The sequence below is a fragment of the Loxodonta africana genome, chromosome 18, assembly GCF_030014295.1.
Source record: "Loxodonta africana isolate mLoxAfr1 chromosome 18, mLoxAfr1.hap2, whole genome shotgun sequence".
Taxonomy (NCBI): domain Eukaryota; kingdom Metazoa; phylum Chordata; class Mammalia; order Proboscidea; family Elephantidae; genus Loxodonta; species Loxodonta africana.
In genome coordinates this window covers 214,235-232,333 of record NC_087359.1, presented here as the reverse complement: position 1 = coordinate 232,333, position 18,099 = coordinate 214,235, and positions in this window count along the sequence as shown.

Below are 18,099 nucleotides of genomic sequence, written 5' to 3'. Positions count from 1 at the left end.
CAACAAACAACACTAAACCCCTAACAAGAAACTAACCTAAACCCGTAACAAAAAACAACCCTAACCTCCTAACAACAAACAACCTTAAGCCCCTAACAACAAACAACCCTAAACCCCTAACAACAAACAATCCTAACCCCCTAACAACCAACAACGCACACCCCCATCCACAAACAACACTAACACCCTAACCACAAACAACACTAACCCCCTAAGAACAAACAACACTAACCCCGTAACAACAAACAACACTAACACCCTAACAACAAAAACTACTAAACGCCAACAAGAAACAACCCTAAAACCCCTAACAACAAACACTAACCCCCTAATAACAAACAACACTAAACCCCTAACAAGAAACTAACCTAAACCCGTAACAACAAACAACCCTAACCTCCTAACAACAAACAACCTTAAACCCCTAACAACAAACAACCCTAAACCCCTAACAACAAACAACACTAACACCCTAACAACAAAAACCACTAAACCCCAACAAGAAACAACACTAAACCCCTAACAACAAACACTAACCCCCTAACAACAAACAACACTAAACCCCTAACAATAAACTAACCTAACCCTGTAACAACAAACAACCCTAACCTCCTAACAACAAACAACCCTAACCCCCTAACAAACAACAACACTAAGCCCCTAACCACAAACAACACTAACACCCTAACAACTAAAACTACTAAACCCCAACAAGAAACAACCCTAAACCCCTAACAACAAACACTAACCCCCTAACAACAAACAACACTAAACCCCTAACAAGAAACTAACCTAACCCCGTAACAACAAACAACCCTAACCCCCTAACAACAAAAAACCTTAAACCCCTAACAACAAACAACCCTAAACCCCTAACAAGAAACAACACTAACACCCTAACAACAAGAACCACTAAACCCCAACAAGAAACAACACTAAACCCCTAACAAAAAACACTAACCTCCTAACAACAAACAACACTAAACCCCTAACAAGAATCTAACCTAACTCTGTAACAACAAACAACCCTAACCTCCTAACAACAAACAACCTTAACCCCCTAACAGCAAACAACCCTAAACCCCTAACAACAAACAATCCTAACCCCCTAACAACCAACAACGCACACCCCCTAACCACAAACAACACTAACACCCTAACCACAAACGACACTAACCGCGTAAGAACAAACAACACTAACCCCCTAACAAGAAACTAACCTAACCCCGTAACAACAAACAACCCTAACCTCCTAACAACAAACAACCTTAAACCCCTAACAACAAAAAACCCTAAACCCCTAACAACAAACAACACTAACACCCTAACAAACAACAACACTAACCCCTTAACCACAAACAACACTAACACCCTAACAAGAAAAACTACTAAACTCCAACAAGAAACAACCTTAAACCCCTAACAACAAACACTAACCCCCTAACAACAAACAACCCTAAACACCTAACAACAAACAACACTAACACCCTAACAATAAAAACCACTAAACCCCAACAAGAAACAACACTAAACCCGTAACAACAAACACTAACCCCCTAACAACAAACAACACTAAACCCCTAACAAGAAACTAACCTAACAATGTAACAACAAACAACCCTAACATCCTAACAACAAACATCCTTAACCCCCTAACAACAAACAACCCTAAACCCCTAACAACAAACAATCCTAACCCCCTAACAACCAACAACGCATACCCCCTAACCACAAACAACACTAACACCCTAACCACAAACAACACTAACCCCGTAAGAACAAACTACACTAACGCCCTAACAACAAACAAAACTAACACCCTAACAACAAAAACTACTAAACCCCAACAAGAAACAACCCTAAACCCCTAACAACAAACACTAACCCCCTAACAACAAACAACACTAAACCCCTAACAAGAAACTAACCTAACCCCGTAACAACAAACAACCCTAACCTCCTAACAACAAACAACCTTAAACCCCTAACAACAAACAACCCTAAACCCCTAACAACAAACAACACTAACACCCTAACAACAAAAACCACTAAACCCCAACAAGAAACAACACTAAACCCCTAACAACAAACACTAACCCCCTAACAACAAACAACACTAAACCCCTAACAAGAAACTAACCTAACCCTGTAACAACAAACAACCCTAACCTCCTAACAAAAAACAACCTTAACCCCCTAACAAACAACAACACTAACCCCCTAACCACAAACAACACTAACACCCTAACAACAAAAACTACTAAACCCCAACAAGAAACAACCCTAAACCCCTAACAACAAACACTAACTCCCTAACAACAAACAACACTAAACCAGTAACAAGAAACTAACCTAACCCCGTAACAACAAACAACCCTAACCTCCTAACAGCAAACAACCTTAAACCCCTAACAACAAACAACACTAAACCCCGGCAACAAACAACACTAAACCCCTAACAACAAACAACACTAACACCCTAACAACAAAAACCACTAAACCCCAACAAGAAACAACACTAAACCCCTAACAACAAACACTAACCCCCTAACAACAAACAACACTAAACCCCTAACAAGAAACTAACCTAACCCTGTAACAACAAACGGCCCTAACCTCCTAACAACAAACCACCTTAACCCCCTAACAACAAACAACCCTAAACCCCTAACAACAAACAATCCTAACCCCCTAACAACCAACAACTCTCACCCCCTAACCACAAACAACACTAACACCCTAACCACAAACAACACTAACCCCCTAAGAACAAACAACACTAACCCCCTAACCACAAACAACACTAACACCCTAACAACAAAAATTACTAAACCCCAAGAAGAAACAACCCTAAACCCCTAACAGCAAACACTAACCCCCTAACAACAAACAACACTAAACCCCTTACAAGAAACTAACCTAACCCTGTAACAACAAACAACCCTAACCTCCTGACAACAAACCCTAACCCCCTTAGAAACAACAACACTAAGCCCCTAACCACAAACAACACTAACACCCTAACAACTAAAACTACTAAACCCCAACAAGAAACAACCCTAAACCCCTAACAACAAACACTAACCCCCTAACAACAAACAACACTAAACCCCTAACAAGAAACTAACCTAACCCTGTAACAACAAACAACCCTAACCTCCTAACAACAAACAACCTTAAACCCCTAACAACAAACAACCCTAAACCCCTAACAACAAACAACACTAACACTCTAACAACAAATACCACTAAACCCCAAAAAGAAACAACACTAAACCCCTAACAACAAACACTAACCTCCTAACAACAAACAACACTAAACCCCTAACAAGAAACTAACCTAACCCTGAAACAACAAACAACCCTAACCTCCTAACAACAAACAACCTTAACCCCCTAACAACAAACAACCCTAAACCCCTAACAACAAACAATCCTAACCCCCTAACAACCAACAAGGCACACCCCCTAACCACAAACAACACTAACACCCTAACCACAAACAACACTAACACCGTAAGAACAAACAACTCTAACCCCCTAACAACAAACAACACTAACACCCTAACAACAAAAACTACTAAACCCCAAGAAGAAACAACCCTAAACCCCTAACAAAAAACACTAACCCCATAACAACAAACAACACTAAACCCCTAACAAGAAACTTACCTAACCCCGTAACAACAAACAACCCTAACCTTCTAACAACAACCTTAAACCCCTAACAACAAACAACCCTAAACCCCTAACAACAAACAACACTAACACCCTAACAACAAAAACCACTTAACCCCAACAAGAAATAACACTAAACCCCTAACAACAAACACTAACCCCCTAACAACAAACAACACTAAACCCCTAACAAGAAACTTAACTAACCCCGTAACAACAAACAACCCTAACCTCCTAACAACAAACAACCTTAAACCCCTAACAACAAACAACCCTAAACCCCTAACAACAAACAATCCTAACCCCCTAACAACCAACAACTCTCACCCCCTAAGCACAAACAACACTAACACCCTAACCACAAACAACACTAACCCCGTAAGAATAACAACACTAACCCCCTAACCACAAACAACACTAACACCCTAACAACAAAAACTACTATACCCCGACAAGAAACAACCCTAAACCCCTAACAACAAACACTAACCCCCCAACAACAAAAAACACTAAACCCCTAACAAGAAACTAACCTAACCCAGAAACAACAAACAACCCTAACCACCTAACAACAAACAACCCTAAACCCCTAACAACAAACAACCCTAACCTTCTAACAACAAACAACCCTAACCCCCTAACAAACAACAACACTAACCCCCTAACCACAAACAACACTAACACCCTAACAACAAAAACTACTAAACTCCAACAAGAAACAACCTTAAACCCCTAACAACAAACACTAACCCCCTAACAACAAACAACCCTAAACCCCTAACAACAAACAACACTAACACCCTAACAACAAACAACCCTAAACCCCTAACAACAAACCATCCTAACCCCCTAACAACCAACAACGCACACCCCCTAACCACAAACAACACTAACAACCTAACCACAAACAACACTAACCCCGTAAGAACAAACAACACTAACCCCCTAACCACAAACAACACTAACACCCTAACAACAAAAACTACTAAACCCCAACAAGAAACAACCCTAAACCCCTAACAACAAACACTAACCCCCTAACTACAAACAACACTAAACCCCTAACAAGAAACTAACCTAACCCCGTAACAACAAACAACCCTAACCTCCTAACAACAAACAACCTTAAACCCCTAACAACAAACAACCCTAAACCCCTAACAACAAACAACACCAACACACTAACAACAAAAAACACTAAACCCCAACAAGAAACAACACTAAACCCCTAACAACAAACACTAACCCCCTAACAACAAACAACACTAAACCCCTAACAAGAAACTAACCTAACCCTGTAACAACAAACAACCCTAACCTCCTAACAACAAATAACCCTAACCCCCTAAAAAACAACAACACTAACCCCCTAAATACAAACAACACTAACACCCTAACAACAAAAACTACTAAACCCGAAGAAGAAACAACCCTAAACCCCTAACAACAAACACTAACCCCCTAACAGCAAACAACACTAAACCCCTAACAAGAAACTAACCTAACCCCCTAACAACCAACAACGCACACCCCCTAACCACAAACAACACTAACACCCTAACCACAAACAACACTAACCCCGTAAGAACAAACTACACTAACCCCTAACAACAAACAACACTAACACCCTAACAACAAAAACTACTAAACCCAACAAGAAACAACCCTAAACCCCTAACAACAAACACTAACCCCCTAACAACAAACAACACTAAACCCCTAACAAGAAACTTACCTAACCCCGTAACAACAAACAACCCTAACCTCCTAACAACAAACAACCTTAAACCCCTAACAACAAACAACCCTAAACCCATAACAACAAACAACACTAACACCCTAACAACAAAAACCACTAAACCCCAACAAGAAACAACACTAAACCCCTAACAACAAACACTAACCCCCTAACAACAAACATCACTAAACCCCTAACAAGAAACTAACCTAAGCCTGTAAAAACAAACAAACCTAACCTCCTAACAACAAACAACCCTAACCCCCTAGCAAACAACAACACTAACCCCCTAACCACAAACAACACTAACACCCTAACAACAAAAACTACTAAACCCAACAAGAAACAACCCTAAACCCCTAACAACAAACACTAACCCCCTAACAACAAACAACACTAAACCCCTAACAAGAAAGTAACCTAACAATGTAACAACAAACAACCCTAACCTCCTAACAGCAAACAACCTTAACCCCCTAACAACAAACAACCTTAACCCCCTAACAACAAACACAAACACCCTAACAACAAACAACACTAAACCCTTAACAAGAAACTAACCTAACGCTGTTACAACAAACAACCCTAACCTCCTAACAACAAATAACCCTAACCCCCTAACAAACAACAACACTAACCCCCTAACCACAAACAACACTAACACCCTAACAACAAAAACTACTAAACCCCAACAAGAAACAACCCTAAACCCCTAACAACAAACACTATCCCCCTAACAACAAACAACACTAACACTCTAACAACAAAAACTACTAAACCCCAACAAGTAACAACCCTAAACCCCTAACAACAAACACTAACCCCCTAACAACAAACAAAACTAAACCCCTAACAAGAAACTAACCTAACCCCGTAACAACAAACAACCCTAACCTCCTAACAACAACCTTAAACCCCTAACAACAAACAACCCTAAACCCCTAACAACAAACAACACTAACACCCTAACAACAAAAACCACTTAACCCCAACAAGAAATAACACTAAACCCCTAACAACAAACACTAACCCCCTAACAACAAACAACCCTAAACCCCTAACAACAAACAATCCTAACCCCCTAACAACCAACAACTCTCACCCCCTAACCACAAACAACACTAACACCCTAACCACAAACAACACAAACCCCGTAAGAACAAACAACACTAACCCCCTAACCACAAAGAACACTAAAACCCTAACAACAAAAACTACTAAACCCCAACAAGAAACAACCCTAAACCCCTAACAACAAACACTAACCCCCTAACAGCAAACAACACTAAACCCCTAAAAAGAAACTAACCTAAACCCGTAACAACAAACAACCCTAACCTCCTAACAACAAACAACCTTAAACCCCTAACAACAAACAACCCTAAACCCCTAACAACAAACAACACTAACACCCTAACAACAAAAACCACTAAACCCCAACAAGAAACAACACTAAACCCCTAACAACAAACACTAACCCCCTAACAACAAACATCACTAAACCCCTAACAAGAAACTAACCTAACCCTGTAAAAACAAACAAACCTAACCTCCTAACAACAAACAACCCTAACCCCCTAACAAACAACAACCCTAAACCCCTAACAACAAACAATCCTAACCCCCTACCAACAACGCACACCCCCAACCACAAACAACACTAACACCCTAACCACAAACAACACTAACCCCGTAAGAACAAACAACACTAACCCCCTAACAACAAACAACACTAACACCCTAACAACAAAAACTACTAAACCCCAACAAGAAACAACCCTAAACCCCTAACAACAAACACTAACCCCGTAACAACAAACAACACTAAACCCCTAACAAGAAACTAACCTAACCCCGTAACAACAAACAACCCTAACCTCCTAACAACAAACAACCTTAAACCCCTGACAACAAACAACCCTAAACCCCTAACAACAAACAACACTAACACCCTAACAACAAAAACCACTAAATCCCAACAGGAAACAACACTAAACCCCTAACAACAAACACTAACCCCCTAACAACAAACAACACTAAAACCCTAACAAGAAACTAACCTACCCCTGTAACAACAAACAACCCTAACCTCCTAACAACAAACAACCCTAACCCCCTAACAAACAACAACACTAACCCCCTAACCACAAACAACACTAACACCCTAACAACAAAAACTACTAAACCCCAACAAGAAACAATCCTAAACCCCTAACAACAAACACTAAGCCCCTAACAGCAAACAACACTAAACCCCTAACAAGAAACTAACCTAAACCCGTAACAACAAACAACCCTAACCTCCTAACAAAAAACAACCTTAAACCCCTAACAACAAACAACCCTAAACCCCTAACAACAAACAATCCTAACCCCTTAACAACCAACAACTCTCACCCCCTAAGCACAAACAACACTAACACCCTAACCACAAACAACACTAACCCCGTAAGAACAACAACACTAACCCCCTAACCACAAACAACACTAACACCCTAACAACAAAAACTACTATACCCCAACAAGAAACAACCCTAAACCCCTAACAACAAACACTAACCCCCCAACAACAAAAAACACTAAACCCCTAACAAGAAACTAACCTAACCCTGAAACAACAAACAACCCTAACCACCTAACAACAAACAACCCTAAACCCCTAACAACAAACAACCCTAACCTTCTAACAACAAACAACCCTAACCCCCTAACAAACAACAACACTAACCCCCTAACCACAAACAACACTAACACCCTAACAACAAAAACTACTAAACTCCAACAAGAAACAACCTTAAACCCCTAACAACAAACACTAACCCCCTAACAACAAACAACCCTAAACCCCTAACAACAAACAACACTAACACCCTAACAACAAACAACCCTAAACCCCTAACAACAAACCATCCTAACCCCCTAACAACCAACAACGCACACCCCCTAAGCACAAACAACACTAACACCCTAACCACAAACAACACTAACCCCGTAAGAACAACAACACTAACCCCCTAACCACAAACAACACTAACACCCTAACAACAAAAACTACTATACCCCAACAAGAAACAACCCTAAACCCCTAACAACAAACACTAACCCCCCAACAACAAAAAACACTAAACCCCTAACAAGAAACTAACCTAACCCTGAAACAACAAACAACCCTAACCACCTAACAACAAACAACCCTAAACCCCTAACAACAAACAACCCTAACCTTCTAACAACAAACAACCCTAACCCCCTAACAAACAACAACACTAACCCCCTAACCACAAACAACACTAACACCCTAACAACAAAAACTACTAAACTCCAACAAGAAACAACCTTAAACCCCTAACAACAAACACTAACCCCCTAACAACAAACAACCCTAAACCCCTAACAACAAACAACACTAACACCCTAACAACAAACAACCCTAAACCCCTAACAACAAACCATCCTAACCCCCTAACAACCAACAACGCACACCCCCTAACCACAAACAACACTAACACCCTAACCACAAACAACACTAACCCCGTAAGAACAAACAACACTAACCCCCTAACCACAAACAACACTAACACCCTAACAACAAAAACTACTAAACCCCAACAAGAAACAACCCTAAACCCCTAACAACAAACACTAACCCCCTAACTACAAACAACACTAAACCCCTAACAAGAAACTTACCTAACCCCGTAACAACAAACAACCCTAACCTCCTACCAACAAATAACCCTAACCCCCTAAAAAACAACAACACTAACCCCCTAACCACAAACAACACTAACACCCTAACAACAAAAACTACTAAACCCGAAGAAGAAACAACCCTAAACCCCTAACAACAAACACTAACCCCCTAACAGCAAACAACACTAAACCCCTAACAAGAAACTAACCTAACCCCCTAACAACCAACAACGCACACCCCCTAACCACAAACAACACTAACACCCTAACCACAAACAACACTAACCCCGTAAGAACAAACTACACTAACCCCCTAACAAAAAACAACACTAACACCCTAACAACAAAAACTACTAAACCCAACAAGAAACAACCCTAAACCCCTAACAACAAACACTAACCCCCTAACAACAAACAACACTAAACCCCTAACAAGAAACTTACCTAACCCCGTAACAACAAACAACCCTAACCTCCTAACAACAAACAACCTTAAACCCCTAACAACAAACAACCCTAAACCCCTAACAACAAACAACACTAACACCCTAAGAACAAAAACCACTAAACCCCAACAAGAAACAACACTAAACCCCTAACAACAAACACTAACCCCCTAACAACAAACATCACTAAACCCCTAACAAGAAACTAACCTAACCCTGTAAAAACAAACAAACCTAACCTCCTAACAACAAACAACCCTAACCCCCTAACAAACAACAACACTAACCCCCTAACCACAAACAACACTAACACCCTAACAACAAAATCTACTAAACCCCAACAAGAAACAACCCTAAACCCCTAACAACAAACACTAACCCCCTAACAACAAACAACACTAAACCCCTAACAAGAAAGTAACCTAACAATGTAACAACAAACAACCCTAACCTCCTAACAGCAAACAACCTTAACCCCCTAACAACAAACAACCCTAAACCCCTAACAAAAAACAATCCTAACCCCCTAACAACCAACAACGCACACCCCCTAACCACAAACAACACTAACCCCGTAAGAACAAACAACACTAACCCTCTAACAACAAACAACACTAACACCCTAACAACAAAAACTACTAAACCCCAACAAGAAACATCCCTAAACCCCTAACAACAAACACTAACCCCCTAACAACAAACAACACTAAACCCCTAACAAGAAACTAACCTAACCCCGTAACAACAAACAACCCTAACCTCCTAACAACAAACAACCTAAACCCCTAACAACAAACAACCCTAAACCCCTAACAACAAACAACACTAACACCCTAACAACAAAAACCACTAAACCCCAACAAGAAACAACACTAAACCCCTAACAACAAACACTAACCCCCTAACAACAAACAACACTAAACCCCTAACAAGAAACTAACCTAACCCTGTAACAACAAACAACCCTAACCTCCTAACAACAAACAACCTTAACCCCCTAACAACAAACAACCCTAAACCCCTAACAACAAACAATCCTAACCCCCTAACAACCAATAACGCTCATCCTCTAACCACAAACAACACTAACACCCTAACCACAAACAAAACAAACCCCGTAAGAAGAAACAACACTAACCCCCTAACAACAAACAACACTAACACCCTAACAACAAAAACTAATAAACCCCAACAAGAAAAAACCCTAAACCCCTAACAACAAACACTAACCCCCTAACAACAAACAACACTAAACCCCTAACAAGAAACTAACCTAACCCTGTAACAACAAACAACCCTAACCTCCTAACAACAAACAACCCTAAACCCCTAACAACAAACAACCCTAACCTTCTAACAACAAACAACCCTAACCCCCAACAAACAACAACACTAACCCCCTAACCACAAACAACACTAACACCCTAACAACAAAAACTACTAAAAAACAACAAGAAACAACCCTAAAGCCCTAACAACAAACACTAACCCCCTAACAACAAACAACACTAAACCCCTAACAAGAAACTAACCTAACCCCGTAACAACAAACAACCCTAACCTCCTAACAACAAACAACCTTAAACCCCTAACAACAAAAAACCTAAACCCCTAACAACAAACAACACTAACACCCTAACAACAAAAACCACTAAACCCCAACAACAAACAACCCTAACCCCCTAACAAACAACAACACTAACCCCCTAACCACAAACAACACTAACACCCTAACAAGAAAAACTACTAAACTCCAACAAGAAACAACCTTAAACCCCTAACAACAAACACTAACCCCCTAACAACAAACAACCCTAAACACCTAACAACAAACAGCACTAACACCCTAACAATAAAAACCACTAAACCCCAACAAGAAACAACACTAAACCCGTAACAACAAACACTAACCCCCTAACAACAAACAACACTAAACCCCTAACAAGAAACTAACCTAACAATGTAACAACAAACAACCCTAACATCCTAACAACAAACATCCTTAACCCCCTAACAACAAACAACCCTAAACCCCTAACAACAAACAATCCTAACCCCCTAACAACCAACAACGCACACCCCCTAACCACAAACAACACTAACACCCTAACCACAAACAACACTAACCCCGTAAGAACAAACTACACTAACCCCCTAACAACAAACAACACTAACACCCTAACAACAAAAACTACTAAACCCAACAAGAAACAACCCTAAACCCCTAACAACAAACACTAAAACCCTAAAAACAAACAACACTAAACCGCTAAGAAGAAACTAACCTAACCCCGTAACAACAAACAACCCTAACCTCCTAACAACAAACAACCTTAAACCCCTAACAACAAACAACCCTAAACCCCTAACAACAAACAACACTAACACTCTAACAACAAAAACCACTAAACCCCAACAGGAAACAACACTAAACCCCTAACAACAAACACTAACCCCCTAACAACAAACAACACTGAACCCCTAACAAGAAACTAACCTAACCCTGTAACAACAAACAACCCTAACCTCCTAACAAAAAACAACCTTAACCCCCTAACAAACAACAACACTAACCCCCTAACCACAAACAACACTAACACCCTAACAACAAAAACTACTAAACCCCAACAAGAAACAGCCCTAAACCCCTAACAACAAACACTAACCCCCTAACAACAAAAAACACTAAACCCCTAACAAGAAACTAACCTAACCCCGTAACAACAAACAACCCTAACCTCCTAACAACAAACAACCTTAACCCCCTAACAACAAACAACCCTAAACCCCTAACAACAAACCATCCTAACCCCCTAACAACCAACAACGCACACCCCCTAACCACAAACAACACTAACACCCTAACCACAAACAACACTAACCCCGTAAGAACAAACAACACTAACCCCCTAACAACAAACAACACTAACACCCTAACAACAAAAACTACTAAACCCCAACAAGAAACAACCCTAAACCCCTAACAACAAACACTAACCCTCTAACAACAAACAACACTAAACCCCTAACAAGAAACTAACCTAACCCCGTAACAACAAACAACCCTAACCTCCTAACAACAAACAACTTTAAACCCCTAACAACAAACAACCCTAAACCCCTAACAACAAACAACACTAACACCCTAACCACAAACAACACTAACCCCCTAACCACAAACAACACTAACACCCTAACAACAAAAACTACTAAACCCCAACAAGAAACAACCCTAAACCCCTAACAACAAACTCTAACCCCCTAACAGCAAACAACACTAAACCCCTAACAAGAAACTAACCTAACCCCCTAACAACCAACAACGCACACCCCCTAACCACAAACAACACTAACACCCTAACCACAAACAACACTAACCCCGTAAGAACAAACTACACTAACCCCCTAACAACAAACAACACTAATACCCTAACAACAAAAACTACTAAACCCAACAAGAAACAACCCTAAACCTCTAACAACAAACACTAACCCCCTAACAACAAACAACACTAAACCCCTAACAAGAAACTTACCTAACCCCGTAACAACAAACAACCCTAACCTCCTAACAACAAACAACCTTAAACCCCTAACAACAAACAACCCTAAACCCATAACAACAAACAACACTAACACCCTAACAACAAAAACCACTAAACCCCAACAAGAAACAACACTAAACCCCTAAGAACAAACACTAACCCCCTAACAACAAACAACACTAAACCCCTAACAAGAAACTAACCTAACCCTGTAAAAACAAACAACCCTAAAGTCCTAACAACAAACAACCCTAACCCCCTAACAAACAACAACACTAACCCCCTAACCACAAACAACACTAACACCCTAACAACAAAAACTACTAAACCCCAACAAGAAACAACCCTAAACCCCTAACAACAAACACTAACCCCCTAACAACAAACAACACTAAACCCCTAACAAGAAACTAACCTAACCCCGTAACAACAAACAACCCTAACCTCCTAACAGCAAACAACCTTAAACCCCTAACAACAAACAACCCTAAACCCCTAACAACAAACAACACTAACACCCTAACAACAAAAACCACTAAACCCCAACAAGAAACAACACTAAACCCCTAACAACAAACACTAACCCTCTAAAAACAAACAACACTAAACCCCTAACAAGAAACTAACCTAACCCTGTAACAACAAACAGCCCTAACCTCCTAACAACAAACCACCTTAACCCCCTAACAACAAACAACCCTAAACCCCTAACAACAAACAATCCTAACCCCCTAACAACCAACAACGCTCATCCTCTAACCACAAACAACACTAACAACGTAAGAACAAACAACACTAACCCCCTAACAACAAACACTAACACCCTAACAACAAAAACTACTAAACCCCAACAAGAAACAACCCTAAACCCCTAACAACAAAAACTAACCCCCTAACAACAAACAACACTAAACCCCTAACAAGAAACTAACCTAACTCCGTAACAACAAACAACCCTAACCTCCTAACAACAAACAACCCTAAACCCCTAACAACAAACAACCCTAACCTTCTAACAACAAACAACCCTAACTCCCAAACAAACAACAACACTAACCCCCTAACCACAAACAACACTAACACCCTAACAACATAAACTACTAAAGCCCAACAAGAAACAACCCTAAACCCCTAACAACAAACACTAACCCCCTAACAACAAACAACACTAAACCCCTAACAAGAAAGTAACCTAAACCCGTAACAACAAACAACCCTAACCTCCTAACAACAAACAACCTTAAACCCCTAACAACAAACAACACTAACACCCTAACAACAAAAACCACTAAACCCCAACAAGAAACAACACTAAACCCCTAACAACAAACACTGACCCCCTAACAACAAACAACACTAAACCCCTAACAAGAAACTAACCTAACCCTATAACAACAAACAACCCTAACCTCCTAACAACAAACAACCTTAACCCCCTAACAAGAAACAACCCTAAACCCCTAACAAACAACAACACTAACCCCCTAACCACAAACAACACTAACACCCTAACAAGAAAAACTACTAAACTCCAACAAGAAACAACCTTAAACCCCTAACAACAAACACTAACCCCCTAACAACAAACAACCCTAAACACCTAACAACAAACAACACTAACACCCTAACAATAAAAACCACTAAACCCCAACAAGAAACAACACTAAACCCGTAACAACAAACACTAACCCCCTAACAACAAACAACACTAAACCCCTAACAAGAAACTAACCTAACAATGTAACAAAAAACAACCCTAACATCCTAACAACAAACATCCTTAACCCCCTAACAACAAACAACCCTAAACCCCTAACAACAAACAATCCTAACCCCCTAACAACCAACAACGCACACCCCCTAACCACAAACAACACTAACAACCTAACCACAAACAACACTAACCCCGCAAGAACAAACTACACTAACGCCCTAACAACAAACAAAACTAACACCCTAACAACAAAAACTACTAAACCCCAACCAGAAACAACCCTAAACCCCTAACAACAAACACTAACCCCCTAACAACAAACAACACTAAACCCCTAACAAGAAACTAACTTAAGCCCGTAACAACAAACAACCCTAACCTCCTAACAACAAACAACCTTAAACCCCTAACAACAAACAACCCTAAACCCCTAACAACAAACAACACTAACACCCTAACAACAAAAACCACTAAACCCCAACAAGAAACAACACTAAACCCCTAACAACAAACACTAACCCCCTAACAACAAACAACACTAAACCCCTAACAATAAACTAACCTAACCCTGTAACAACAAACAACCCTAAACTCCTAACAAAAAACAACCTTAACCCCCTAACAAACAACAACACTAACCCCCTAACCACAAACAACACTAACACCATAACAACAAAAACTACTAAACCCCAACAAGAAACAACCCTAAACCCCTAACAACAAACACTAACCCCCTAACAACAAACAACACTAAACCCCTAACAAGAAACTAACCTAACCCCGTAACAACAAACAACCCTATCCCCCTAACAACAAACAACCTTAAACCCCTAACAACAAACAACCCTAAACATCTAACAAGAAACAACACTAACACCCTAACAACAAAAACCACTGAACCCCAACAAGAAACAACACTAAACCCCTAACAACAAACACTAACTCCCTAACAACAAACAACACTAAACCAGTAACAAGAAACTAACCTAACCCCGTAACAAGAAACAACCCTAACCTCCTAACAGCAAACAACCTTAATCCCCTAACAACAAACAACACTAAACCCCGGCAACAAACAACACTAAACCCCTAACAACAAACAACACTAACACCCTAACAACAAAAACCACTAAACCCCAACAAGAAACAACACTAAACCCCTAACAACAAACACTAACCCCCTAACAACAAACAACACTAAACCCCTAACAAGAAACTAACCTAACCCTGTAACAACAAACGGCCCTAACCTCCTAACAACAAACCACCTTAACCCCCTAACAACAAACAACCCTAAACCCCTAACAACAAACAATCCTAACCCCCTAACAACCAACAACTCTCACCCCCTAACCACAAACAACACTAACACCCTAACCACAAACAACACTAACCCCGTAAGAACAAACTACACTAACGCCCTAACAACAAACAACACTAACACCCTAACAGCAAAAACTACTAAACCCCAACAAGAAACAACCCTAAACCCCTAACAACAAACACTAACCCCCTAACAAACAACACTAAACCCCTAACAAGAAACTAACCTAACCCCGTAACAACAAACAACCCTAACCTCCTAACAACAAACAACCTTAAACCCCTAACAACAAACAACCCTAAACCCCTAACAACAAACAACACTAACACCCTAACAACAAAAGCCACTAAACCCCAACAAGAAACAACACTAAACCCCTAACAACAAACACTAACCCCCTAACAACAAACAACACTAAACCCCTAACAAGAAACTAACCTAACCCTGTAACAACAAACAACCCTAACCTCCTAACAAAAAACAACCTTAACCCCCTAACAAACAACAACACTAACCCCCTAACCACAAACAACACTAACACCCTAACAACAAAAACTACTAAACCCCAACAAGAAACAGCCCTAAACCCCTAACAACAAACACTAACCCCCTAACAACAAAAAACACTAAACCCCTAACAAGAAACTAACCTAACCCCGTAACAACAAACAACCCTAACCTCCTAACAACAAACAACCTTAACCCCCTAACAACAAACAACCCTAAACCCCTAACAACAAACCATCCTAACGCCCTAACAACCAACAACGCACACCCCCTAACCACAAAAAACACTAACACCCTAACCACAAACAACACTAACCCCGTAAGAACAAACAACACTAACCCCCTAACAACAAACAACACTAACACCCTAACAACAAAAACTACTAAACCCCAACAAGAAACAACCCTAAACCCCTAACAACAAACACTAACCCCCTAACAACAAACAACACTAAACCCCTAACAAGAAACTAACCTAACCCCGTAACAACAAACAACCCTAACGTCCTAACAACAAACAACCTTAAACCCCTAACAACAAACAACCCTAAACCCCTAACAACAAACAACACTAACACACTAACAACAAAAAACACTAAACCCCAACAAGAAACAACACTAAACCCCTAACAACAAACACTAACCCCCTAACAACAAACAACACTAAACCCCTAACAAGAAACTAACCTAACCCTGTAACAACAAACAACCCTAACCTCCTAACAACAAATAACACTAACCCCCTAATAAACAACAACACTAACCCCCTAACCACAAACAACACTAACACCCTAACAACAAAAACTACTAAACCCCAACAAGAAACAACCCTAAACCCCTAACAACAAACACTAACCCCCTAACAGCAAACAACACTAAACCCCTAACAAGAAACTAACCTAACCCCCTAACAACCAACAACGCACACCCCCTAACCACAAACAACACTAACACCCTAACCACAAACAACACTAACCCCGTAAGAACAAACTACACTAACCCCCTAACAACAAACAACACTAACACCCTAACAACAAAAACTACTAAACCCAACAAGAAACAACCCTAAACCCCTAACAACAAACACTAACCCCCTAACAACAAACAACACTAAACCCCCAACAAGAAACTTAACTAACCCCGTAACAACAAACAACCCTAACCTCCTAACAACAAACAACCTTAAACCCCTAACAACAAACAACCCTAAACCCCTAACAACAAACAACACTAACACCCTAACAACAAAAACCACTTAACCCCAACAAGAAATAACACTAAACCCCTAACAACAAACACTAACCCCCTAACAAACAACACTAAACCCCTAACAAGAAACTAACCTAACCCTGTAACAACAAACAGCCCTAACCTCCTAACAACAAACAACCTTAACCCCCTAACAACAAACAACCCTAAACCCCTAACAACAAACAATCCTAACCCCCTAACAA